The sequence below is a fragment of the Lagopus muta genome, chromosome 7 (genome assembly GCF_023343835.1).
Source record: "Lagopus muta isolate bLagMut1 chromosome 7, bLagMut1 primary, whole genome shotgun sequence".
In the NCBI taxonomy this organism is placed as follows: domain Eukaryota; kingdom Metazoa; phylum Chordata; class Aves; order Galliformes; family Phasianidae; genus Lagopus; species Lagopus muta.
The window spans coordinates 29,404,294-29,431,369 of NC_064439.1; the positions used below are offsets into that span (position 1 = coordinate 29,404,294).

Below are 27,076 nucleotides of genomic sequence, written 5' to 3' on the forward strand. Positions count from 1 at the left end.
GCTGTTCTTTGGGAAGCAAAAGAGGCTGCTTAGCCCCAGTCAAACTCTGGAGGATCAGAATGTCCTGGCTACCTGCTTTGCCAAGCTAAGATCAGAATTGGTGTTGGATAAGGAGAAACCTACCTTACTATAAGCAGGCCCTCCATGCCTCCTTTCTTAGCGTCGAGGAAGATCGAGGAGGCATATGCCAGTGTAACCCTTGAGTTTTGTCTTCATTACACAGGGAAATGAAAGGGAAATGTATTTTATGCATGGCAGTTAGACTAGGATAGTGGGATTAAAAAGAATTACATGGTGGTTGGCTTGCATTTACAGATAACAATTATTCACACAGCAATATTTTGTATTTTCATATTATATATGGAGTACACAAAGATATTTTTAGTCCAAGCAAATTATTTATTTGACAAAGAAAATTTGTTCTAGATTGATCAGAACTATTCATAAAATTTTGCCAAGTGCAGTGAATAGTTTTAGCCAAAAAAGGTGGGGGCTTTATTCTTTTTATGTTACAATAATTCATTTCAGCTTATTTCAAAACAAAATGTTTTGTTTCAAAACAGTGATTTGAGATCAAAGATACCTAAATTAAAAACAAAAATACAATAAAAACAAAATAAAATTAAAAGACTCTAAACTATAACATACTCAGAGGCTGAATAGAATGGTTCATTTGACTTCAGATAAAGTTTTGGGAGTGGGAGTTGTTTTCTCAAATCAAAAAAGAAAAGAAACACTCATTACCTATTCACTCAACCCTAATCTGGAGGGTTGGTGCAGCCAGTTTTCAACAGAGTAGGCAGCTGCAGAGTTCCAATTCAAACTGGAAATTCTCCATGCTTTGGGGAGTAGGAGGAAGCAAGGGGAATAGACAGTGCTGGAAAAAAAACTAAAAATGACAGAGTAATAGGCAAAAATAAGCTTTCTGATTTAAAGGAGGAACACGTCAGCACCAAGTTTCTTAAGAGATAGCTATGTGGATTGTACAAATCACTGATAAATTTTACATTGTCAAACACGCAACACCAAAAGCATTGTGTAAAACTGAAAACTGTTGATGGAAATGGTTTTTAATTAAAGATAAATTCAGTGAATTAAATGTGGCTGTATTTTAAAAACTCTCAGATTCTCGAAAAAGAAAGTATTTTTCAAAAAGTCAGAACTGATTGATACAATAATAGAAGTCTATTTGGGGTTTTTCCCTGATTAAATGTAATAGTAGCAGTAATAATACATTACTTCCTTTTAAGTGTACTTTTCAGTCCTATCTCTCTTTTTTTGGAACAGTATTTTCTGGTCCAGCAGCTGCATTCGCTATCACACTTTGTCACATCATCAGTCATATAGCTACTGAAGTCAACTCCCCCTCAACAGAAAGGGACACTTGTGAGTTTATATTACTGCCATAAATTTTTTGGCAGTAAATTTCTTAACAAATAATCCCATATTCTCCTGTATACAGTGCACAAACTGGCTAATAAAATGATTTCTGCTTGGGGATTTGTGGAATGCCTCCATCTTCAGTCAAATGTGTAAGCAAAAGTATCTTATAAAATGTACTGGAAAAGCTCATAAGTTTCAGAGTTTGCAGGGAATACTCCACCTGGTGAGAAACACAGTTTTAAAAAAATAGAAGTTCTCCAAGTTCACCAGAATCACGAGCCAAGGAAAACCTTAATCAGTGTCAATGGAGAAAATTAAGTAATTAAGAGTTGGTCCGTTGGGGCTAGCAACACTTGAAGAAATGAAATTATGAAATAATAAGTTTCAGTTTGCACCAAGAACAAGTCAGTCTCCATGCTTTGTGCCAGTCTCTGCTCCCTGAAATCTGTATTTGGAGATGCTTGAAAAACAGTATAGTACAGAGCTGTAAAGCTTCTTGCTGGCTTTTTATGCCTTACTTTAGGGACAGCTCTCATCCACACATTGCTCTCTTAATAATCCTTTGGCAGCACCAAGAGAATTTGAATGAGTATAATGAGCTTTTTAAGAATGAAAATGAGAATCAGTTCTAACCAATGTGATAAATAGTCCTCCTTTATCTTTTTATCACTCTTCAAACAAAAAATTGGTCCCATGAAAATGCTGGACTTAGTCTTCGTACTTTCTCACTGTCTTGGAGTCATATAACCATTTCCTGTGACAGAAAGAATAGTAAGGAAAAATATTTTAATGATTTCTAAACCTAATTAATGCATGTACTTATTTTCTTTTTCATTCAGTTTTCTCATATGTATAAGCAAACTCAGGATCTTATTGTGGAGAATCACTAAAATACTGAAAAAAAAGCAGTTTATCATTACATGAGCTACTTCACAGAGTGTAAAAATCCTAGGTCAACCAAGTAGATGCAACAGCTGTTCATGGCTTAAGAGGTAGCCTCATCAAATTGGATTAACGAAATTCTTAGAGAAAAAAATAATAGTAATCAATGTTGAAAGAAAATGAAGGGTGGAGAATAACCTCACCAAACCTCATATATCTAAACGCAGTCAAATCTGATATTTTTGCCCTGTATATGCTGAAAAAAACAAAAATGTGATTTTGGTCTTGCCCACGTACTGCTAGTAATAATAATGGAAACACAGTAAAGTCAGGGTAGTAGGAAGCCATGAGGGTAGGAAAAGCATTGACCTGAGGTAGGGATGAATAAGAAACAGTTAATGAGCATTCAACTGGAAATGAGATTACATAAAAAGTTTTAATTAGGTTTTAATTAGCTTTAATTGATGTGGTAGAAATATCACATATGCACTGATATGGAGATTTATAGTATGCAGGAGGTACAGAAGATGCATTCATTTAAAAACAGAGAGAAAAAATCCTGCTTCATTGAAGAAAATGCTATATTTTCCTCACAGCATGAGTTCAGATTCGAATGAATTCAGATTTGACTCAGTAGAGCAGGTACCAGACTTCTGTTCAATGAGTGTACTGAAGGTCTGAAATTAAAGATATACCCAAGTACCCTGCAGAATCAGAGTCTTGACAAAAGCAAACATTTCTGAAGAAAGGCAAAATGTTGATGCAAATACCCAACAGCCAGAGAAGGAGGATATAGGGAAGTACCTGCCTTTTGATGCATGCAAATTTATTGTGGAGATGAAGCAAAAGCCAAGAATGTCGCAGAAGTGCTCACATAGGGTTTCGGGTAATGGTGCTAATCTTTTTGCTTTATAAGCATCATCAGGACAAAAATACCATACGTCATGCAAACCCAATTTGTGTTAGGTGTAACCTTCCCAGGCAAATATTGTTAAGCAGAAGATAAATGGGAGCTACATTTTCTCTGTGTTGGTAGCTGCAGCAAGCCATTAGCTGTATGTCTCTGTATCATGTCCCAGACATTGCAGACTTAAAGCTGTCTGGTGGTGGAGGGTTGCTGAGCAGTCTTCCGTGTAGCCTTGAAGTTTGCCTTGTTACCTTGGGGAATTCAGTTCTGCCAGGAAATGAAAGGATGCCTGCCATTTAACTTAAAAAGAAGCCACTCATGCAACATACATCTCTTTCTCCAATTAGCTACAATTTTCTAAATATTTTATTCTTTCTCCCCTAGTCATTAGAAATGCAGTATGATTGTCTGATAGTTGAGTCCCAATCCTTTTACCTATTGAAATCTGAGATCTTATAGCTGTCTAGTTACATCCAAGAAAAGTTCACACATATATCATCTGACACACAAACCATGCTAACAGTGTATTAACAGTCCATCTACCTTGTTATAAAAAACATTCACTGAGCTTTAATCTTTTCAACTCTCCAATTGAACTGGGACCTACAATAGTTGATACAGTTAAAAGCAAACAACAACAATAAAACCACAACATCTCTATGTTATTGAAGAAAGAATTTAGGATTTTTTTTCATTTTTGTGTGTGTTTGTGTGTGTGAGAAAAAAAAATCGTAGTTGAAGTTAAAACAATGGCTCTGTAAACTTCGATTTTTTCTTCAAGATATTCCAACATTTCGAGCATAATTCTTAAGATAAATACCGAGAAAGTAAGAATCTACTGAAAGAGTATGAGCACCAAGGAAAGTTGTTACTTAGACTAAGTCTGTGATGAATATATGGTCTAAAGTACATCAGAAGATTGTCTTCAAAACGACTACAAACAAATTAGATCAGAATGAAAACAAAAGCTATGCACACAAAAGCAAACAAACAAAATGTGGTTGAAGATGAAGATAATAAACTAACATTGAAAGGCTTAGCACTATTTATATTTCATTGCAAATAAAAAACATTCCAGAGCAGCATAAGTAAATAGGATGGCCAATGTACTGCTGAGGGGAAGGCTTAGAAAAGTAAGAAATGCTCTGAGACTAAAATTAAAAGGTGCTGCTGATTTCTAGCAGACTCATTGCTCCCACCCTGCAAAGTGAAGAGCGGCTCTTCTTCAGGATGGGTCAACAGGGAATCCTTCCCTCGGTGCCTCCATGTGCAGAAACTGGAACCTTGATTTTGCCAGGATCAGGGTCCCATGTCCTGTTGTCCACACAACCAGTACTGGGCTGCAGAGTGGCACTGAGATGAGGATTTGGGGGCATCAGGGACCCACTGCATGCTCTGGGGCTTGTGGAGATTAAGGGCACAACAAGCCCCACTGGATCCTCCCTCCATGTGCTGTCATCTGTGCTCCTTGGATGAATTGAATGTAAGGAAGAGATTCTGGGTCTTGCTAATAATAGCTTCAATCATCCTTCTGGGAGTAGTGTGGTGTCATTAACTCCAGCATAACAGAACAAGGGAATTCAGGGTCAAGCTCAAAAACAGAAAGAAATTTTAATATCTCATTTAATTTCTCCTTTTCTGCTGCTTGTGCACTCTCTGGACAGAGAAAAACAGACTTTGTTTGTGTTTCTAATCAGTTTCTACTCAGTTTCACTTTCTAGCTGTCACGAGTGAGCCTAGTAGTCGCAAAAGTAGAAATGGAATATTTAAATCCCATGTCAGCAAGTGTAAGTAACTATAATCCGTTTATCTATAAGTCTTTTCCTTCAGAATAATCTTGTTCTTTTCTGCTCTGTAATCAATCACAGTCACAAACCTTTTACTTAATGTACGGTTGTTGTTTTTTTTCCCCTGAGGAAAGGCATCCAGGGTTTTATTGTTTTGAATAATTGCAGGTGATGAGAATGCAAGAGGTGAGAAAGATTTGGAAATTCCTGTTTTCTGAGATAAACTTCTACAAATGCATGCCATAGTTTGAAACAGGAAAAGAGTGAGTATAAAGGGAAAGCAAATAGAGAAAAAGCAGATTCAGTAACAGTTTCTTCTGTATTTTCATTATCAGTGGCCACATGTTTGGAAAAGCATCTGTACCAGGAAAATTTAGAACTCTGTGTGTGTCTTAGTGTATGGCACTTCATTCTGAATGAAAAAGAGCATGCACAGAACAGTTGAAACTTGGGTTAAGAGAACTGAGTATCCTTTTTTTTTAAGTGCTTTCTCCTCTTCCTACACAGACATTTTTGGCAACACATCTTCTGAAAATCTTGGCACAAAATATTTCAATCCCCTCCCACAGTTCCAAGACTAAAAAGATTTAATAGACTTTTCTGAAGTATAAAAATCCACCAAGATCACTCTTAGAAAGGTAGAAAGTGGTAAAAGCCATTTATTTTCTGGAGACAGAGCCTGTTCCATGAACACAGCTAGGGCTTGATTGCATTCATATTCTCTAAAATATTTCTTAAACAAATGCCTAGGTGTCTTTCATGTGGTCACACAGGAGAATAAAAGCGAATGACACAGAGTATATAAAAATGGTGTTTTTGGTGTTAATAAATAAGGCTCTACATTGCTGTTTATCCCTTTCTTAAACAGTGTTTATGTGTGCTAAGAAATTCAGGAATAAACAAGTGTGATGGATCTAAAAAAAAAAAAAAAAAAGAATTTAAAAATCAGATGGTAGGACTTGTCCCAGCAGCTCATCACTTTGACAACACAGATTTTGTAATACCTAAGCTCTAATAGCAGCTATAGGACTTAGATGCAGAGAATGCATATACTGATACATATATTTAACCCAAAGCCAATGTAAGTCAGAGATCTCAAGCGTGCCAGATTTTACAGACTCTGCTTCTACTTAGTGATGACCCATTCTGTTCCACTGAATGCTCCAAATTAATCATTGCTCTAGCTATGAGTGAAAGAGAAAGAAAGAGGAGTCCTATATTGTGTTCTACAGGTTATTACTGAATCTTTTCAACTCTCCTTTTTCTGGATGCTTCAAAGCTTTCAGAGAGGTGCTGAAGGCAGGAGGCCCTTCTGCATAACCACATTTTAAAAATGCAACTCTAACTGTGAAGGCACATCCAGAAGTGAGGTACCTTTACTGCACTGCCTATTTCCTCAATGCTAACATGTGGCATAAATCTCACTTTAGCTGCAAGAGTTGTCCTACCCTTCTACCCTGTGTGCAGAGGGCAAATGTATTACCAGCTCTCAGCACTTAACTGCTGTGAGATGTGTTTAAGACATCAGTGAAAATGCATATGCCACTTTTCTCCATCTTGCAGCTACAACACAATAAAACACTGTAAGGATTGTAGGATTTTCTTTTCACTCAGCAACTGTTATCTACACTGGGAATCACAAGAGATCAGGTTCAAACCATAAGAGAAAACAAAACATGGCAAAAAGTTAGCATGCTTAAATAAGTGATGAAAAACTAACGAAAAAGTCTAAATAATGTGCCCATTATGGCAAGAAGTACCACAAAACACTGGATTTCCATCTTTCCATTACTTGACTCACATTTTGCTGAAAGACAGCTTGAGTAGAACTTTCAAAAGAACTTAATGAACACATAACATAACATAACATAACATAGCATAATGGGGAAGGGAAGGGAAGGGCCACAGAGAAAGACTGATACTAAAAAGATTGTAGGGATCTTCTAAAATTAAACTAATTCTTCAAGACAGAGTGTAAGGCAAAAGACATGAAGAAAATTGGGGGATAAAAATAGGAATGATTATATTCAAACAAAGCTAAATTGTAGTGAGCATGAATCAAGTAACATTGACCTCAAACACTGAAAATCCTATAAATCCTGTGGAAGGATGCTTTAAAATATATGGTCATGATTATAATTACATGCACACACAAAGTTAGGTGCATGCATTACCCTCTTGGATCAGGACTGAAGAAAGAGTGAAATCCAACTAGATCTATCAAGGGGTCCTCAAGAGGTGTGAAGAACTGGACAACACTGTTCAGAGGACAAAATCATTACGTTCAGGGGACACCCGAAGGTATATGGAGACATACAATATGGCATTCATTAGACTGATCACATCTGTCTAATCTGATAATGTTCTTTGGTAAAGTTACCACATTCTGCAGACACAAAGAATTCAGCCTGAGTCAGATGCTTTGTATCATACTGCTGAAGTTATTAATACTTTTGGAGAAGTGAGGATTAATACTGAAGAGGTATGGTATGCATAAGGGACTGGCAGACAGAGAAATGAGGTCAGGTTGCTCTCAAAGAGGTGGTGTTGGGCTGGAGAGAGACTGCAATTTGAATTTCTCAAGGATTTGTCTTGAGCCCAGTCGTCAATATTTCCATCAGCACAGAGGAGGTTCAGAGCATCACATAGGCAGAACTGATTGCTGGAGCAATAGAAATGGGATACATTTCAACAGTATAAATGATGAGAATTGTTAACAGAGATCTCTGCCATAGGCTGAAGGGTTTCTACAGACAAGAAGGTGCATTTGATTTCATTAGCTGACCACATCAGGACAATGGCAGTTACCAGTATGAAAAATGCGGATGTAATGTTGTGCTTAATGAAGTGCAGCATTTCCAGAAGAATGCGGTTAACCAAGGCACTGGTGATACACAATATTGTATACAACTGTGGCATTCAGAAAAGCTGAATTCAAACTGGGGCAGGTGGAGGTAAAATCTCTAAGGGAGAGATAGAAATTCTGTTGTGCAAGAAGAGATTAGGAGAATATGGTTTGAATAACCTGATATAATGATCCTGAATTTGTTTGTGGATCATAAACGTAAAAGTAAGGGGAGGGGGGACGGGAACAAAGACCCAAAACATTAATGAAAGAGAGAAAAAACAAAAATAAATGTGTATAAAGAGAAAGTAGAATCTGACAGCCTTCTGGTAGAAGTAGGGGCAAAAACACCTGCATACTTTCATGTGGAATTTGATCAGTTTATGAGTGATGTAAGGAAATGTGAAGTAGAAGAGACCAAATGCAATGATCCTTTCACTAATGTGTATCTAGCTGCACTGGACTCTCCCAGCTTAAACCTGGCAAGCTGGGAGGTTGAGAGGTTTGCCTTAATCACAGAAGTAGTAGAAGTACTGAGCGGAGAGAAAGGAAGAAAACTGAACAGTTCTGAACTATTGCCAAGGATTCGGAGTCATTAAAATAGAAATCCAGGAATCTTTCCAAGATTTTATGTGACCTAGTTCAACAGTTACAGTTCCCTCCACTAGCACACACATCTTAAAAAAAAAAAAAAAAGACACAGTAGAGCTGAAAAACAAAACAAAACAAAACAGCAAACAAACAAAAAAAAAAAAGCATGAAAAAAAACATAGAGAGGGGAGTGATGGAGCTGATCAAAACAACTTCCAGGTGAAGAATATTAACTGCAGTAGGACTCTTTAGCCTCTAGAGTGACACCTACAGAGGTGTGCAGAATCACACAGAGAGCATAGCGGTGGCATAGGGAGCATCTATTCACTGCCTCACACAAGAGGGTTTCAGAAGGACCGATTGGGCAGTAGGTTCGGAAAGAGTAAGGCAGACGTTGTGGAGCATCCTACTGCAGGGTAATATGATATGACAGTGCAAATCCTTTAACTGAAAATTCATCATATTTGGCTTAATTGCTGAAGCATGAACTGGAACAGAATGTGAAAGTATTTATTGATGGAATTGTTATATTGTCTACTAACACCTTCTAATTGCTTCTGCCAGAAACAAGATGCCAGGGCTGATAGACTTTTGATCTGATTTGTCATTTCTGCACAGTTTGATGCATATACATATGCCATGGACTGACCAGACACCATGTTCAGGATCTGCCCTGTTTCCTGGAGTGAGGATAGAGATTATGACTGCTCCTGTCTGCATACACCTTATCTCAGGGCCAAGCATGCCTGGACCAACTGGCTGTGGAGACAAAGGGAAGGCAGGAGCTGTCAGACAAGGTATTTTGGTTGATTACTTTTTTTGAGCAGTATAGCCACAGCTGCTGATTTCAAGGCACATTCAAAAGCTCTTTATGCATTTGGAGCACAGCTGAGAACATTTGGAGCACATCTGAAAGAACATTTGCTAAAAGGCTTACACCTGGATTCTACTGTGCTTATAATGGTGACCCCATAAAAAGGCTGTACACTTTGGTTTCTCTTAGCCAGTCCATATAAGGATAGTCAAGGCTCACGGAGTGTCCATAACTTCAGATTTAATCAGTTAGCACGAAGGAGCATGCTAAGATTTATTCTACTTTCTTACCATCTTCATGGAACTCAGCATAGTTACACAGACACAGAAATGGAATAACACAGTATTAAGCCAGACATTAGGGTCATGCTTATTACTGACACGAATCATTGCGATCTTGTCTCCAAACCTTCCATCCTTGCTTCACTCCCTCTCACGCGATTTGCTCTGTTACACAACATTTCAGGGTATTTTATTTGCCTGCAAATAACAGGCGAGAGCAAAATAGATCTTGGAGACCTCACTACTGCACCAGAAGTGCTTCCAAGTTCCTCAGTAAGGTACACAAATTGGCCATGGCTCAGTTTCTTACTGGGGTGAGACCGCGCACATGTCAGCCGTCCACACGCCTCAGTGCTCGCCAAGCGCCGACCCAGTGTGCTCTGCAAACAGAACTCTCCCACCCACCCAGCCTGCTCTCCCTCCCAGCACGTGCCCAAGGGCAAAACTGGAGCCAAAACGCCCAAGCATAAGCAACGATTCTTTTTATGCTTTGAAGCCACCTAAAGTTTTGTATAGCAATAGTTCAGCTAAAGCTATGACTAGCTCACATGTTTAAAGTTAAGCATGCACTTATTTAATTTGCTGGCTAAGAGCCTAAAAATTACAGTAGTTGCTACCTGAACACCTTACCTACTGCTGCTCTGTGAACTGCCTGCCCTTTTCTGTGGTCGAGATCTTTCCCCTCCCTATGCACAAAGCCAAACCATCCTCTAGAGCAGCTGGGTGACACAGGCTGCCTCACCCGGTCAGTTAGCTGCCTCTAGACAGGCCACCAGGCCTAATTGACCTGTTCCTGTCTCTGAATGAGGATACCCAAAGACTCCTTATTGCAGTAGAAATTATATATGTCACTGACACATCTCTGGTTCCTACCCCCTCCATGAGCACTTCTCAATTAACGCTAAGGTTTTTGTTTCATGGATTTTTCCCATTCTCTTTTTCTTTTAATGGTCTGCTTTGCTAGAGCAAAGTACTTATCGTCTTGTTAGAACCACTTTCTCTAACAAGGAAAAAGAGTTCCCTCTAGCCACTAGCTTCTGTAACAGCACCCATGCTGTCTCCAGGCAACACTTTCCTTTAAATGTAGGTTTATGTTTATGCAGTAGTAAAACTGTAATCTGAACATCAGTGACAAGTCTACTGAATAGCTATTTAGCTTCTAAATTGTTATATTGTTTTTTTCAGTGGGAAGGAAAAGCAAATGTATCTGGGAGAAGAGAGAATGCCATCTTGAGAGAAAAATTACCAGCCGTAATAATAAAGTGAAAATGTTTGGAATAATTTAGGATAAAACCATTCAAAAATACTTTTCAGCTTTTGGGGAAAAGCCAATGTAGTCAAATATGCCTGGGAAAAAATATCCTAAGATCAGAGCAAGAAATAATTAGCTTGTAACAGAATTCAAAGAATCCTCAATTTAGTTTCCCAAATAGACTTGGGATTTGAAAATATTTTTATTTCATTTCTGTTTGTTTTATATGTATCCCAAGGTACTAACTTCTGGTGTAAAGTCTCACTTAAAATCACCCTTCCTAGGCTTATTTGGTGTTCAATGCGCTCTTTAGTCCACTTGGAGTATTAGAACAGACTAGAAAAAGTAGATCAACATTCCAAGTAAAAATGATGCTGAAATATATACGAACTCTGCCAAACCAGTATGGCTATAAAAAAATCTCTATCAAGTGGTTGAAGCAGACATGGTGTAGACACCTCACAAACAAATCAGTGACCATGTTCAAGCAATACTCAGCTGAAGAATCTATCCATAAACCACTATTCAAAAATATTGAGGAAATGAGGGTGGAATAAGTGATATCAATATGGGAGTGTGGGAGGTAGAGCAGAGGAAAAAAATCAAATGGATGCAATATTGAAACAATAATACCAAAGTGAAGTGAAAACTAGAATAATATACAAAAGTGAAGTAAGGGATCATGAAAAATATCACTGTGAGAGCCTGAGAAAAAGGCTAGAGAGAGGAAAAACAGAAATGATTGCTGTAATAAGGAAAAGCAGAAGAGAAATCAAATCTGACGTTAATTCTAAGATTGCATAGGACTTTTTGTAACTGTGGAAAGATATACTGTGCTGTGGGTTGCATACTGCTTTCAGTATGTGCCTCATGTTTTTGAAAGTTGACTACGATTTATTATATCATATGATTAAACCAAATAAGTGAATGTGAGAAAGGAGAATTAACTGTCAGGACAGTGGAAAATGTGCATCAGTATTTGTCAGCATATTGATCTAATATTCATTTTCCACAGGAATTAGATTTAATTAAAAAAAAAAAATCTACATTGGCTTGTAATCTCTGCTAGAAACCCCATGCTGCTCATAGATGCATCCAAGCTGTCTATCTGCACTCCCACTTGGGTCTGATGCTATCCCTAGTCTCAGATGCCCGGCTTGAGAGTCTCTAGCAGATTTAACAGGGACCATGTTGCCAATGGTGCTTTCATTAATAATTTTTTAGAGGTTTAGGGTTTATTTAAGAGTAATTTTTTTGTATCAAAGTGATAACTGACACAGTGGGTGCTGAGCGGTGCCATGCAATTACCTCTGGTGCTCCAGTGCAGGGTCCCCCAAGGCTCTTTGGGGAGATATTCTTTCTTCTCTGCTGAGATGTAGCCAGGGCTGTGGTGGAAGAGAGAGGGTTTTTGTCAGTGCACAGCAGGTCTGCACTGCCAGTGCACACATTTGCATTTGCTGGCAAACAGATAAAGACTAAGTGTATCAAATACTGGCTGAGTTATTTTTAAAAGTATCATTATATTTCTTACAAAATTTGTTTGAAGAATACTGTAAATTGATAACTGCTGGATACTACGATGATCCATCCACTGCAATATCATATTGTGTTTGGTTTCTTTCAATACATAGAATCTTCCTTGGGTTGGAAGGGGCTCCAAGGATCATCAAGTTCCAGACAGGTGATCTCAATCTTCAGTCCGGCCCAATTAAATTTTTCTTATACTTTTAAGCTTCTAAGACATATTTCTGTAACTGACACAAGTATTTACCACTGAGAATTAACAAACTTGCTTTAAGAGTTAGTTAGTTTATTACCAATCATGTTAATACAAGAGTATCTTTCAGAAATATGACTAACTGACTTGTGGATGACTCTACCCTGCAGGTGTTCAAGGCCAGGCTGGTTGGGGCTTTGAGCAACCTGGTCTAGAGGGAGGTGTCCCTGTCTGTAGCAGGGAGGTTGGAATTAGATGATCCTAAAGGTCCCTTTAACCCAAACCATTCTATGATTCTATAATCTTACTTGAATATATATTTGCCACAAACAGTATATGAGCAGATGATACATTTCGAAATACTTATAAAAATTAGAATAATTTCTGATAAATATGTGCACAATGTGAGGATGAAAAAATTATCATGAAAATAAGCCATTCATTTAATACGTTTTATTCATGCACTGAGTGTTATTAAATGCCTATCAGATGTAGTAGTGTATTCAATAACACTATCTTCTTAAGAAAAAGCCCTGTCAGTACAAATGGGCTAAATCTTCACTAGATCTTGTGGCATAAACTTGTTAGTAAATGAATGACCAACTCTACTTCTTCCAAGGACATGTGTGTGTTTTTAGAGGACTTTTCTTTTTTTTTTTTTGGAATATATTTCAGACTATGTATTTTGAGAGAAGTGGACAGAAGACCAAAACAATGTTAGTAAATTAAGTGAGAGAAATGTAGTTTATGGAAGAAAATATCTGCTTTATCTATTAAACCACCAATCAGTCCACAAATGCTATTTCATTTGAGCAAAGACTTTTTCTGTGACATTTGTTTAAATGTTTTCACAAAATGCATTTAAATGGGATGCAAATAAAGTCATATTAATATTTCATTATAAGATAGGAAAAACACAGAATGGAAATACAGAAAGTAAAACTTTTTTTAAAAAGCTATCTAAATCTGTTTGAAAAACCATTTTAATCCCTATTATTTGTATCACAGTAGCGTCACTCAAGCCTCCTAAACTCTTGATAGAGATTTGAATTTGATAATAATAAAATGCAGTTAAAATTAAGCCTTTTTAAATATTTGGTATTTGATATGGTTATACCATAATTTCTGTCCAGGACAAGCATGTTCTTTCAAGAGAGACTACCGTAGCACAGGTCTCTCTGCTGGAACACTTAACTCGTATGATCTCTACCACTAAAATTGGACACAAATGCTGGTCTGATTCACAAGAGACAGCTCCAGTATTCATTATTTTATAAAGTGGAATACAAACGATACCTTCAGATGAGCAGCAAAATTTCAGTCATAGCAGATTCCAATAAATACCTCCCCCTTTTATGTGCAAGGTTCAAAGCTTTGCAAGTCTGGAAAGCTCAATAGAGTTTGTAGAGTTAGCCAGGTTCAATTCATTAGGACACAACTTAACTGGCAGCTTGTAAAATAAACTCTGTCACCCACCTCTTCCACCTTCTTCAAAAAACATAACGCAGCCCTGACAGAAAGCTGATAACCATGCAGAAGAAAACCTGGAATCTGCAGACAAGGATTTTACTATGTGCTGAGTCTGGAAAGTGGAAGGAAAATAATGTAGTGTTGTCCCCTACTCACAGAACTTCAGGAAGAAAATCATCCAACAGAGTAGGAAATGTATTCATGACCTCCAGATTCTCACTAACGCAGGGGCAGGCAGTGTCTTATCAATCACAAGAATTACAGAATTGCTTATAAAGAGTTATTCCATACAGAAAGGAAAGATTCATTGTATAGCTGCTTCCATCCATCCCTCCCTAAGGACACACACTCCTGAGATAATTTTCCTCTTGCATTTCAGACTATTTAAAAGTTAATTCATAATTTCATTTTACAGACTTCCATCTGCTAACTGAAGTTAGTGAAGCTCTTCCAGAATGACAGTTGAAAGACATAAATCATTGTGTCATACATAAACATTGCCCTAGACAAACCCAACCTATTAACATACAGAAGAGGAGTTCCCAGAAGAGATACATGCAGGAATTTGGAGTTCCTTCCCTCATTATTTTTTTTTTTTGGTCAAAAGCATCACAAAATAAGATGTCAGGTACCACACAGGATTATTGTTATTCACTGTCATGCACACACATATATGCAGTACTTATTGTGCAGTGTGTATTTGTAAATGTGTGTGAATGAAATTATGTTAGAAAGACAGACCATTTAATTCTCTGTCAGCGAATAGCGTGTTGCTAGTTTTCGCCCATCACTTACACTTGCAGATCCCCTAGGGTTTACTGCAATTATCCACAGAACAGTTTAATAGTAAATATTTCTACCACTGGTTAATTCCCTTTCTCAGAAGTTTCTGAAAACAAATGCTACAGTAACAAGAATAAATCTTATGATACTTATCACTGTTATTACTGTTTAACAATGTAAATAAAGACTGCCAACTTTCTAATAGACATATCTATCACTTTCCTACCACATTCTGATTTTTGTGTGAGAATTTCCTTTCATTTTATAAAACCTTTCTAAAGTTTTGTTTCTGTTGTTTGCTTGCTTTGTTTTATGCTCTTATTTGGCAACTCTCTCCCTAGAAGTGATTTCCAGTAGTAATGCATTTCTTCAAAATACTGACTTAATACTTGGAGTAAGCTTTAGGATTTGGATCTACCTTGAGAAAACCATGCATTATAAAGGAGGAGCACTTTGGCTCTTCACAGTATCAAAACCACATTTGCATGCCATTCCCCTAATCCTGCTAACACAAAATGCAGTGCTGGTGAAGCAGAATAGTTTCTACTTTTCTGTGCAAAATTTATACAAACGTGTCCAGAGCAGAGCTGAGGGTTTCTGAGGCTCATGAACTGCATGGTATGGTCTAAACTAAATGCAAGGACTAAGACAGGGCTAAGACACAGATGTACATTTCAACACCAGAGTTGCCTGAATAATATGTATAGGGCAGGCAGAGGGAAAGCAGAAATGGAAGGAGGGAGACCCAGATCCTTTTGTGTTTTGCTTTTTATTTTTATTTTTTCCCCAGGTATTAGCCCTTTGCATCTAAAAAAGAATTGCTCTTTGTCCTAAAATATATTGCGAAGAAAAGACTGGAGAAAAAGGTCCAGAAGATATGAATTCTCTCTATTGATACTGATTCCCCAATTCCAAAATTCCTTCTAAGATCAAAACCTTGTATCAGTTAGAATGGAGTAGCTCAGCTTCTTACAGGAGCTGGTTCAATATGCTAGTATTCCCATTACACCATTTTCCATGTGTAAGTTAGTCCTGTACACCTTTGTCAGAATTTGAAACTAGAGCTGCTAGAAACAAACAGAAAAGGGTGTTTTATTCTATGGAATGCCACAGAATTACTCTCAAAAGACATGTTTTTTGGCTGTTAGGGTGGTTACCCATCTGGTTATACTTTTAAAGAAAAATGATGATTGAATATTCCTTCTTATGTGAAACAGAATTGCTAATTCAGAAATATCAAAGTGATCTGGTTTTTGTTCTGTCACAGCCTGGCGTTCAGGTTAGTCTATTAAACTACTTCAGCACTTTATTTCACCTACTCTGACTCTGCTGTTCTTTAGCCAGCCTTTGATACAGCAATCCTGACTTATGCTCTTTGCAGTCTTCTCAGATGGCCATAGTGCAAAAATCCACTTAGCATTTAAACTTTAGGCTTAAGGAATGAGCTTTAATGGTCTCGTCCTGCAGAAAGTGTATTTACTGGACTTGTTAATTGTCAGAACCAAAACTGTCAACAGTCTCACCTGTCCATGGATCCAGGGACCACTTTCCCTTTGGCAAGTCTGCAGTTCTGGCACAATATCATTTACAGTTTCATCTTTGCATCTTCTCATCTCTTACAACAGGTAATTGCCCAGAGAGATCATTCTCCTATTTAGTTCCACATGATCACGTTCTTCTCATTTTCTAAGAGTTTTATTTCATCTTGCTTTGTTTTTTCCCTTCTACAGTGAAATTTTGCCCCTTGTTATCATATTTATATGAGACTTTATGTATTGCATTCTCAAAGAAAAGTGAAGGAATATTGCCACATTTATAAAGACTGAGCAACATCTTGCTATGTCAGAGATACTCCAGAGAGGAGGTACCTGGATAAAAGTAACTGCTGAAAGTGACTGGGATGCTAGACTGAGTTCTGTAGTAGTGGCTGACATCTGTTCGCCACCCAGAGTCTGGGAAATCCCTGCCAACTCACCATTCAGCTTTTAGCTGAAAACTGATTTACCCTTGAGTTTTATAAATAATCTTGCATGAAATGCTTGTTTTGAACAATGTGGTTTGGATTAAAGATGCCTGTTCATTGTCATTCCTTTGAACCACCACCTACTCTGATATGAGTGTTTTGCATAGTCATTAATATATGCCTGAGAATCATTTTGCAAATGTGAATCACTTCATGAAAGATGATTTATCATTTTTCTGAGATGTGCTGTTATTGATTATCCTGTTGAGATTTGTTCCAGAGACTTCTGGAAACTGCACTGACAGCACCATGATCTTGGCGAGTCCATGGACAGGACCTTCATAAACTAAAGGAAGCAGAAAAGAGGTAAATAATCATGGCACAAACCTTTTGCCACCTGGGCTCAGCAGCCTCTAGAGACCTCGGCACTCAGAGGGTGTGTGAAGATGTGTGTTACTGTGGGGGACAGCCTTTCCCTCTCCCCACAAGTCTGGGGAGCACCCCTAGCCAACCCTGCAATTAGCCATCCAGGAGTCTAGCAAATGCTTTCCCATCATATTCCCTCTCATCCCAAGAGCAATGTGAAGCAGCTTTGCATCACCTAAATAAAAGCTTTGCTACCCTCACACCTACATCACACACAAACTCTCATCAAACCTGCAGTCATATTTCTTGGCATGACCTATTGCTTGACTCAGTCTGGGTGATCAGTGCCCATTTGCCCCTTTAAGAAAGGTGGAAAAAAAATGCAGGAAGTTTTTCAAAGATTTTTCGATCACAGCAGAGTTCAGTCTCTGGTGAGAGGACACATGGGACAAGTGCAGAGCAAGATGCCTTGCCATGATCACTCTGCACTTGTGTGTAATTTTTCTCCACCAGTGACAATGAACTATCAGAACAGAATCCAGCAGAACACGTTAAGCCAAGATTCTTAGCACCAGACAGAATTCACGGATGTGAATATCAAATGAAAAAGTAATGTAATTTATTACAACTCTAGAAATAATAATAATAAAATAAAATAATTTAAAAAAACAAACAAGAAGATAAAATCAATCAAATTTTCAGTTCCTCAAATGGTCTTTTCTTAGCATCCCCCTCTGTTTCAGGCTAAGCCAAATTCATGCTATCAGGATGCTGCTATAGGGAGCTCCTGTCTGGGATGTCTGAACCATTAAATCTGAAGGACCAGTTGAAGAATCTGTACCTGTATTACAATGTGGAACAGACTTCTTTCCTGGTTTTATAGCTATATATTTATTTATTTATTTTTCTCCACTGAAAGAAAACTTAGAGGAAGGCTGTTTTCATTGCATTCCTCTCTGTTAGTGTAATTGAAACATCTTGTAAAGCAACCATCTTGGATCAAAATATAAAAGATACCAACTTTGTCTACAAGTACAAAAGCTATATTCTAACTCCCATCAGATGATCTACCTGAAACACAAATGGACAGTGGTGGCAGGAAAGGCTTCTGATAACTTTGCACTAATGTTTAAAGTAAGGAGATAACATATACTAATCAGACTTTTGGAAAATTCGTTAACATTGCTGGTTTCATACATCATATGAATTTTTCAGCCTAATTGTGGCATGCAGAAACAGAATTCTGTTGTGAGTGAGACTACTTCACAATATCTGACCTGGAAGATTTTTTGTGAAAAGAATACAGAATTATTCATGAAAAATTGTACTGCCTCGCATAGCCATGCTGAGCCCATTCATACCTACCTCAGCTATGAATGAGGCCCATTCAGTTGAACATATGAAGGATTTGCAGGGTTCAGATTCCAAGTCTGACACAATTAATAGTGTTTATAAGTTCAAGAATGTTGCTGTTAGGACAGAGTGTATTCAAGACAAGTGATCATATTTCATAGCACACTTAATGGGTGAAGAGGCACTTGACATAAGACACTCTTATTTTCATAATCCAAAATTGTTTTGTTGTTTAGGAAGGTTTACATTTTCTCCAGCCACTTTCCCTTCCTTTTTCTACTGGTTTCATACATAACATAAGTTTTATTTTCTTGCTATTCCACTGCGTTTCCTTCTGGAAGATGTAAACAAACAAAAAAAATCTTTTTGTTTGAGTATCAACAGAACTGAGTTTCAAGAAGCTTTTATATTTAATGGACCTGCAGTTGCATGAAAGGAGACTGCAGTGTCATGAAACGAGTAACAGCAACACTTTCTGTTGCAGATAAAAATAGGAAGATTCCAAGCTGAGAGGGGTTCATAAAAATAATGGATCTCTAAATAAAAAATAAATAAAGAGGCATTGGAAAAATATCTATTTAGGGAACATTGAATTTGGTAAATGTAATTCTTCAGTCAAAATAACAGGGGCATTGACATTTTTGTTTGCTCTCAGTATTATTTCCCCCCCATATGGCTATGCAGCTATGGTAGGACCACTTTGGTAGTAATATACTGATTTCTGTTTTCAGAACTAGGAAATACTGATAAATCTGTGCAAAAAACACAGGCTCTACTTGTAGGAGAGCATCAAGTTGCATTGATGCCCAACTGATTTAACATTAGCTCACATAGACGTTTCCTTAAACAAAGGGGCACAATAAGGAGGAAAATACACATCCTGAAGGAGATACCTTTCAATAAAATGTGTCTATAAATCAGCAGAGTGGACGCATAATCATTTTGGTTTTGGCCACAAATTAGACAGAAGTGTTATCTCAATTACAAGAAAGCATACAGGTGTGAGTGATGTGAAAACCAGGAGAAAACCAGGCTCCTGCTTGAGGCCCTCGTGGTGATCAAGATAGGCTATGGACACTCTTAAGAAAACAGGCTGGACCCAAACCAATGTGAATGAAAGACTCGAACTGCAAATAGTCCCTCGCAGATACAAAAATAGCTTTAAAGGAACTGAGGCAGCTGCAGAGCCCTGAGCTTACAGTGGGAATGAAGCTGTCCCTGCCCGATGAGTAACACACACAGTGAGTCGCACACTGTCCAGGTGGTGGGCCTGACTTGAGCTTTTGCCATTTGTCAGCATTTAACATTGAGCAACAACAACCAAAAAAAAAAACAAATACAAAAAAACAACACCAACCAACAATAACAACAAAAAGCCTGTCTTCCTTAACAAGGAGTTCCTTTCAGCTGGTTATTAATTAGAGAAAGCAAATGCTGGATCTGCAGCCCTCTGCAGAGCTGCTCACAGGGGAAAGTACAAAGCGAGGACCTGCTGTGGGGCAAGCTGATGACTCACTTTTAATATCGGGTTGAGCCTGGCTCTCAAATGTTGCCAAGTTAACTCTGCAGGGATCCCCACTTCAGCCCACTCAAATTTCCTAATAACAGCGCTGCATTTCAGCAGGCTTTGCTGCGGCAAGGCGCTTTGATTTGTAAACAGAGGCAGTCTAGGAAATAATGTGCTAGCGCAGTTAGACATGTAATGTCATAAGAAAACAAAGTGTAATGGGAGCACTGCCATTAAGCGGCCAGGGGATTTTGCTCACATTTGAACATGACAGCGATTAATAAGAGATAATTTTTAATGGTACTTTAAAATTCTACCCGTGCCCTCTATAGTCCCAGAAGGGGACTCTGCAACATATAAAGAGGAAAAGATTGCTGGTAAAGGTATGCTCACAGAAGCATGCATTTTAAAAAGGTTTAATTTGTACTCAGTGCACCAAACAGTGTTTTATTCAAAATAGAGTGAATGCTCCTGAGTTCTGACATTGGGACTTAAACCTTTGGGCTTGCTGGAATACATTTACATGTTCTTTAGACATTGACTTGAAGCCCTCTTGTCTCAGCATGGTGAAATTTGGGATGCACAGAAACATGCCAGAGCACTGAGTCACTTCTGGCAGATTTGCATCTCATTCTGCCCTAGCATAAACTGCAACTTGCATGCTGTTGCCCCACAGTTCAAAAGATGCATAATTATTGTCCTGGCCACGTGACTGAGAATATACTGCTAAGTAAACTCCACGTTAGTCTTCCTGCTTGAGGACAAACCCATTTCTGTTCAGTCATACAAAGCTTTTAAGAAAAGAGATGTCTGTATGGTTGTAAGACTTCACCACCAAACTGATTGAAAATCCAGCAGTGCATCCTGAAATGTTAAACAACTCTGTGAAAGAGGTTAACCCACCACTTTTCCCCTTTAACCATGTGAGCAAAGCTTCAACTTGAGCTGTGGCTAGCAATCTTCATCCCATCCTGTGCCTGGCACTCTTTCAGCATTACAGCCATGTACCTTGCCTGTATACGTAGCTTAATGTGCAGCAGATATAAGTCCTGAGGTAGTAGTAGTAAATTTTTTTTTCCTCTCACTAAATCACTTTTGCTTCCACTGAGTGGCCACAGAAAGGAAGAAAAACCCAGCCAAGGAATATATAGAAATCCAAAATCAGACAAAAAGGGAAAAATTCCCAACAGATTTATGCCTTTACACCCACCTAATCTCTCCCAGTTAGCCAACAAAATGAGACAGTAAGCATACACTGCACACAATGCACTTCTGTTTTGTGTCTGATCGGTGGATTGCCAAATCCTTGTGCTCCTTAGTCCATGGCAGGTGACTTCTCTAGTGGAGATATTCTGGTGCTATCAAATGCTCACCTCCTGCCACCCTTGTAAATTCTCTGTTTTGATGTACTGCTCATCAAAATGATGTGGTTTCCTAATGACAAGATATTCCATTTTTGCAAGTGAAAAGGAATTATCAGCAGGAATAGTTGGATAAATCTCATCAGTGCTACCAAGTCACTCATTAAATAAAACCTCTCTGTTTAGCATTCCCTTAAATACATCATTCAAATTCAAAGCAAATACTATTTTTAACTATTATTAATTAACCCTTGAGCTTCTCTCTGTCTCACTGCAGGTCTCAGCAGGCAATAACACAGTCACCACACACTCAATATATGCAATCTACAACCACTGTTACTTAGCATTTAAAAAGTGGTTTTCCATTAATACCATCTTCTCAGGAGCTTATACATTTATAAGAATAGTGAATCTATTAATCATTTACAATGATCTTAATGTCTTGGTTTTTCTTCAGTCCAAGACAGGTTTTTGGATTGTTTTTGAGTGCTGCTTGGACAGAAAAAGTGCATTAAAATATGAACACTACTCCAGCTGTTTTGAGAAGTGTCAAAACAAGGAGCATATAAAAGACAGATCTTTGGCTGGCCTAAAATACAATAATTCCAGTGAGGAAAGAGACACCAGTGAGCATTTAGTGCTCACTTTACACAGCCATAGACAAGCACAGAGACATTCTTACACATTTTACTTGTCATTTAGCAGCATTATCTATGTATGTCTGAAACAATGGTCATGAGATGTGAGGTTGTCAGGAAAAACTGATTTCCTTGACATTACCCCAGTTTTTTTGTTTACTCCATAGTTATTATCAAGTACATGCACGTACAGCAGTGGAGAAGTGTTTGAAGAATGAAAAAGGCAAGAAACAATAGTGAAAGAGATTAAAGATCTTTAACTCTACTGGGCTTAGGATCTCTCAGATGGATTGATGACATTACACGTATAAGGCAGTTATTTTGGCATTCATTAGCTAGCAGCCTTCATGGAAGGATACAGCCACCAGTTGCATTAGAGAACACGAAATTAAAAAATGATGTATTCTCTGTAGCATTTTTAGTTCCTCACTTCCTGGATGGCTGATGATTACTTCACGTCATGTTCCAGAATGGAGGACTTTCAAAACTTTCAAAAATTTTCAAAAGTTTTGTGTAAGCAATGTATAGAAATATGTATTTCTCTCATATGTAAAGAAAAACTCCAAGGATTTGATTAGGATTGTAGTGCAGGAAGCTCAGAATTCATCTCAAAGCTTATGTCTGCAGTTACAAAATAAGGCCACACATAGATTTTCCCCTATGTATATACATTTGGCATTATATCCACAACACTCAAAGCTATGCAGAAATAGTGATTTAATTATAATGAGCCATCACACTTCTTGGCAGTACTAACTGTATCTGACCTTTGCATTCTCAGAGCATTAAGATGGCTGTCCTGAAGCATGTTCATTTTTTATTGGAGGAACATTTTTCCACTAATACAGACACAGACAGAGATAGTATGGATTTACTCTACTCTATTCTGACTTGATGAGAAGATGCCAAAGGAAAGTTATTCATAGTCTTCACAGCAACTAAACCTCGCAAAGGTGCAATAGATTTTTTTTTTTTTTTTTTTTTTTTTGCAGCCGAGACCAATCCCAATAGTAATAATGACAGTTTCTAATTTCAGTATTTTGCATTTGCTAACTTCTCTGAAGACAGAACAAGGTTTTTTTTTTTTTTTTTTTTTTAAATCTCTCTTTTTTCCCCCTAAAGAGCTTCCTAAACCAGTGAAGTGTTTAATGTAAGTGCACTCGTGCAACCTCCTCAGAACACTCAGAGTGTTTAGGAGACAGAGGCGTATGTGGAGGAGCCTGTTGATCAGCAGTGGACTGAAATGTACTACATTGTTTTTAACTATTGGTTGGAAGTCACAGAGATAAAACTGTGAACTTGCAATATACACCTCTCCATTCTCTCTGTAGCCATAGAACAGGAAAATAAGTGTGCATACAAGCACTTCAAATAGTAACTTGTGTTTCCTAAATTGCAAAGATTATATTTGATTGAAGATTTTAGAAGGAGTGTATAATCAATAAATGTACAGATGTTATACTTATGAAATATACCAGAGAGCTTGGCTATGCAGTTATTATAACAGAATAGATTGAATTCTTACCCGTGTCCAGGGCTCGCTATGAAATTCCAGAGGAGGAGATCTCCAGAAGAGATTCTTCCCAGCTAGTAGCCAGCTCTTAAATGGGTCTAGGAGAGGTGAAGCCAGGCTCCAACCCTTCAAGCAGCACAGGTGAATTGCCTTCACCTGTGCTCCTCTGGCTGACTCATGGCTCACCTCAGGTGGTCAATCAGAGGTTCAAGCATGATTCAGCAGTTCCCATACAAAGGAGAATAACTCCATTGAATTTGGGAAGAGCATAAATTGAGTTTTAAGGAGAAAGCCTAATATCTTGCCATTATATTATTAAAGCAATCAGCTGTAGTACACAAGAGGACTGTAATCCTATGGGATTAAAAATAGCAACAACAAAACAGTAATTTTTGTGCTTATTTTCTTGCTTTTCAGCCTAAACTGTGATAGAGTGACATCTAGAAAATTCACTAATGGTCTTTGTTTATATGGAAGATGCTTAGCTATACCAGTGAAGTGCAAGTAGGTTGGAAGTGCAATAGAAACTGCATCTAATGAGAATGTGATTTGACATGACTCCATTAATAAATAAATGATTATCACTAGATAAGAGGCCTAACAGCAGAATTTACCAGTGTGCATGCCATTCATGCCCCAGTTGATATGCCTTATTGAACAGTTCGAGACATTGGGGCATACCACATTTAAAACCAGATAGGGTTATTCCTTTGATGTTTCGTTGCTGTTGTGATAAGGGATTTGGTTGAACCTTATTGATTTCTCTAGTGTAGGACTTCATTTTTCCTCAATTTTCAGTCTGGAGGAATGAGCTTCAAAGAGCACACCCACTGCCTTCTGCAAGTCTTCACATTAAATTGCTAATCTAATTAACATCTGTAAAAATTTCAGCATCACATTGACTCAACTGTTCTTGGAGCCCATGACACCTAGTTAAGTTACTTTCCAACACTGTTGTAAAACACAAGAGAAAGTCTAAGGTCACCATGTTTGCTGTACACTTCAACTTAAGACCTTGATTGCTTTACCAACTGCTCTGGAAGTTGTTTTTATAACTTTCTAAGGAGTACTACTATTTGGTCCAATATTTCCATTTGTCATCCTCACCTGTCATAACAAGTAATCTTTAGATTGAATATAAAATTCAAAAACTAGAAATGAAAACGATCAGGAATAGTACTTGTGAAAGAAGTGCACAGCAAAGGGTAAACAATATTAGCAGGAAAAAAAAAGTGCATTTCTACACTTTTATTGCCTCAGTTTCACCTGGGCATGATCTCCATTCAACAGAGTGCATTAAGGGCATATTTCTTGAGAAGGAAGTAAAAATTTAGACCAAGTTTTCAAGAACTATTTCTGTTTAGGGAGTGGTCAATAACTTTTTTTGCACTAATAGTTTTGGAGGTATCTGCTCTTCTAGAAATGAGGGAGTTGGCAAATCATAGAATCATGGAATGGCTTGTGTTGGTAATTCAAAGATCTTCTTGTTGCAACTCCCCTGCTGTGGGAAGGTTTGCCCAAAACCACCTAGCCTGGCTTTGAACACCTTCATGGATGGGGCACCTGTAGCTTCTCTGGATAACATGTTTGAGCATCTCACCATCATCTGAGTAAAAAATTCCTCCTAACATCAAACCTAAATCTCCCCTCCTTTAGTTTAAAACCATTTCTCCTTGTTCTATCACTGTCAGACCATGTAAAAAGACAGTCTTCCTCCATAAGCTCCTTTTAAGAAATGGAAGGCTATAATGAGATTTCCCCAGAGCCTTCTCCAAGCTAATCAAACCCAATTCCTCAAAAAACTCAACTGTTCTTCATAGGAGAGGATGGCCTCCTCTGGACCTGCTCCATAGCTTCGCATTCTTCTTGTGCTGAGGGCCCCAGACCTGGATGCAATACTTCAGATGGGACCTCATAAGGGTGGAGTACAGAGGGGCGATCGCCTCCCTCTCCCTTCTGGCCACCTCTTTTTTGATGCAGCCCAGCATACAGATGGCCTTCTGGGCTGCAAATGCATACTTTTGCCTCATGTCAAACTTTTCATTCATGAGGACCCTCAAGTCCTTCTCAGCAGGGCTGCTCTCTATGAGTTGTTCTCCCAGTCTATACACATATTTGGGATGCCTCAACCCAAATGCAACACCTTGCAATTGGCCGTTTTGAATCTCTCAACGGTGACAAAAACAACACTGTATGTCATACAAGGCAAAATAATTTTTCACTTCCAAATCAGGAACTACTAAGGAATTTATAACCTTCACAAAATCAAAAACAAAAAGTGGGGTTTTATTAACAGGGGACTTTTCAGTTCTCTCATTTTTTCATACAGTGACAATGTGATTTCTAAACTAATATTTAAAAAAAAAAAAAAAGCAAAAAATAGTTACTGTCTGAGCTAGAGATTATACACTCCCAAACAGAAAGCCTTTAAGTTTTATGTTACTACAAATTAAATTGGTTTTAACCATCTTACTTTTGTTCTGTGTATTATATAATACTTATATAAAATATAATATAGTACTTTATATAATACTGTGCAAACGCTTCTGTTTAGTTTGAAGAAAAGAACAGTAGCAGAGTCAGGAGACAATGCAAGGTACATGTATGTATGTTCAGACATAGAATAAATTTTCTTTTAAAGACTTACAACATTTTCTTGAATTTGCAACTGAAATGATGATACAGGAATTAAAAAATGATGATAAAGTAATGAAAAAATAAAAAAGATGTAGATCTGTTTTGAGATGATTCTACAAAACTTATGCAGCCATAAGCAGGAATCTTATTATCATCTGAATTTGAAAAGCATTCAACACTGTGTGAATGTGATCCCGATTTGGACATGTGGATATGACATACTTTTCTATTTTTCCTATTTTTTCTCCTGAATTTGTAAATGGATTTTCCTAAGTGTAAAATCCAGTACAGTATTTTTCAGGCAACCCAACTTAAGGCTTTTTGTTATTTAAACTGACACTTTTGATAATTCTGGTGCACATGTTTTTTATTAGCTACGTTATTCATTTCTAATTTTCATAGAGTCTATCAAACTGTAAATAGACATCTGATATTATTTTTCTATTCCCCCATGTCCAAACAGATTACGATTTAATGAATAATGTGCAGTTTTTAACTGGGTTGGAGTAGAGCTGTGGATCAGATTTTGCAGCTGTAGGGAATGAGGGCTAGCGCCACCCAGAGTGTTTTCTTAAAAAGATTCAATTTCAGTGCATCCCTGTTGTCCCAAAATCTCCATAAAACTTTCCATGGCCAGTATAGTTCCCAGCTCTTCACAGACACAGCTGTGGAATGAGTGGGATTTACCACAGCCTCTACCACTAAATGACCAGAGTATTCCCATGTACTTAAATCATCCTCATTTCAAATTATCCAGCCATGAGAGAGTTCTGGTGGCACCCCAAGGTGAAAGGAAGGCATCTGCTGCTCCTCCATTAAAGCCAATGTTGCTGGCATGTCCCATTCTGCCTGAGCTCCACCCTGCAGTTCCTGGTGCTGGTGGAGAAATGTAAACCCATAACTTGGGCTCATATTCGGGGACAAGCACATTAAGTGATGGTTAAAAATGGGACAAAAAGATTCAGGCAAGCCATTAGCCTTAGGCTGTAACCACTGCATTCTGAACAGTACCTAGTCTTATAGGTA

At 37.9% G+C, this 27,076-nt stretch overlaps 1 long non-coding RNA gene across 1 annotated transcript; it reads right to left on the bottom strand.

Moving 5' to 3' along the window:
- Positions 1 to 3,199: 3,199 nt before the first annotated feature.
- LOC125696252 (uncharacterized) lies at positions 3,200 to 23,498 on the bottom strand. The gene is made up of 3 exons (XR_007378248.1): positions 23,426 to 23,498; positions 12,051 to 12,127; positions 3,200 to 3,439 (listed from the first exon to the last, which is right to left on the bottom strand). It is a non-coding gene; the product is annotated as an uncharacterized LOC125696252 (long non-coding RNA).
- Positions 23,499 to 27,076: the final 3,578 nt, after the last annotated feature.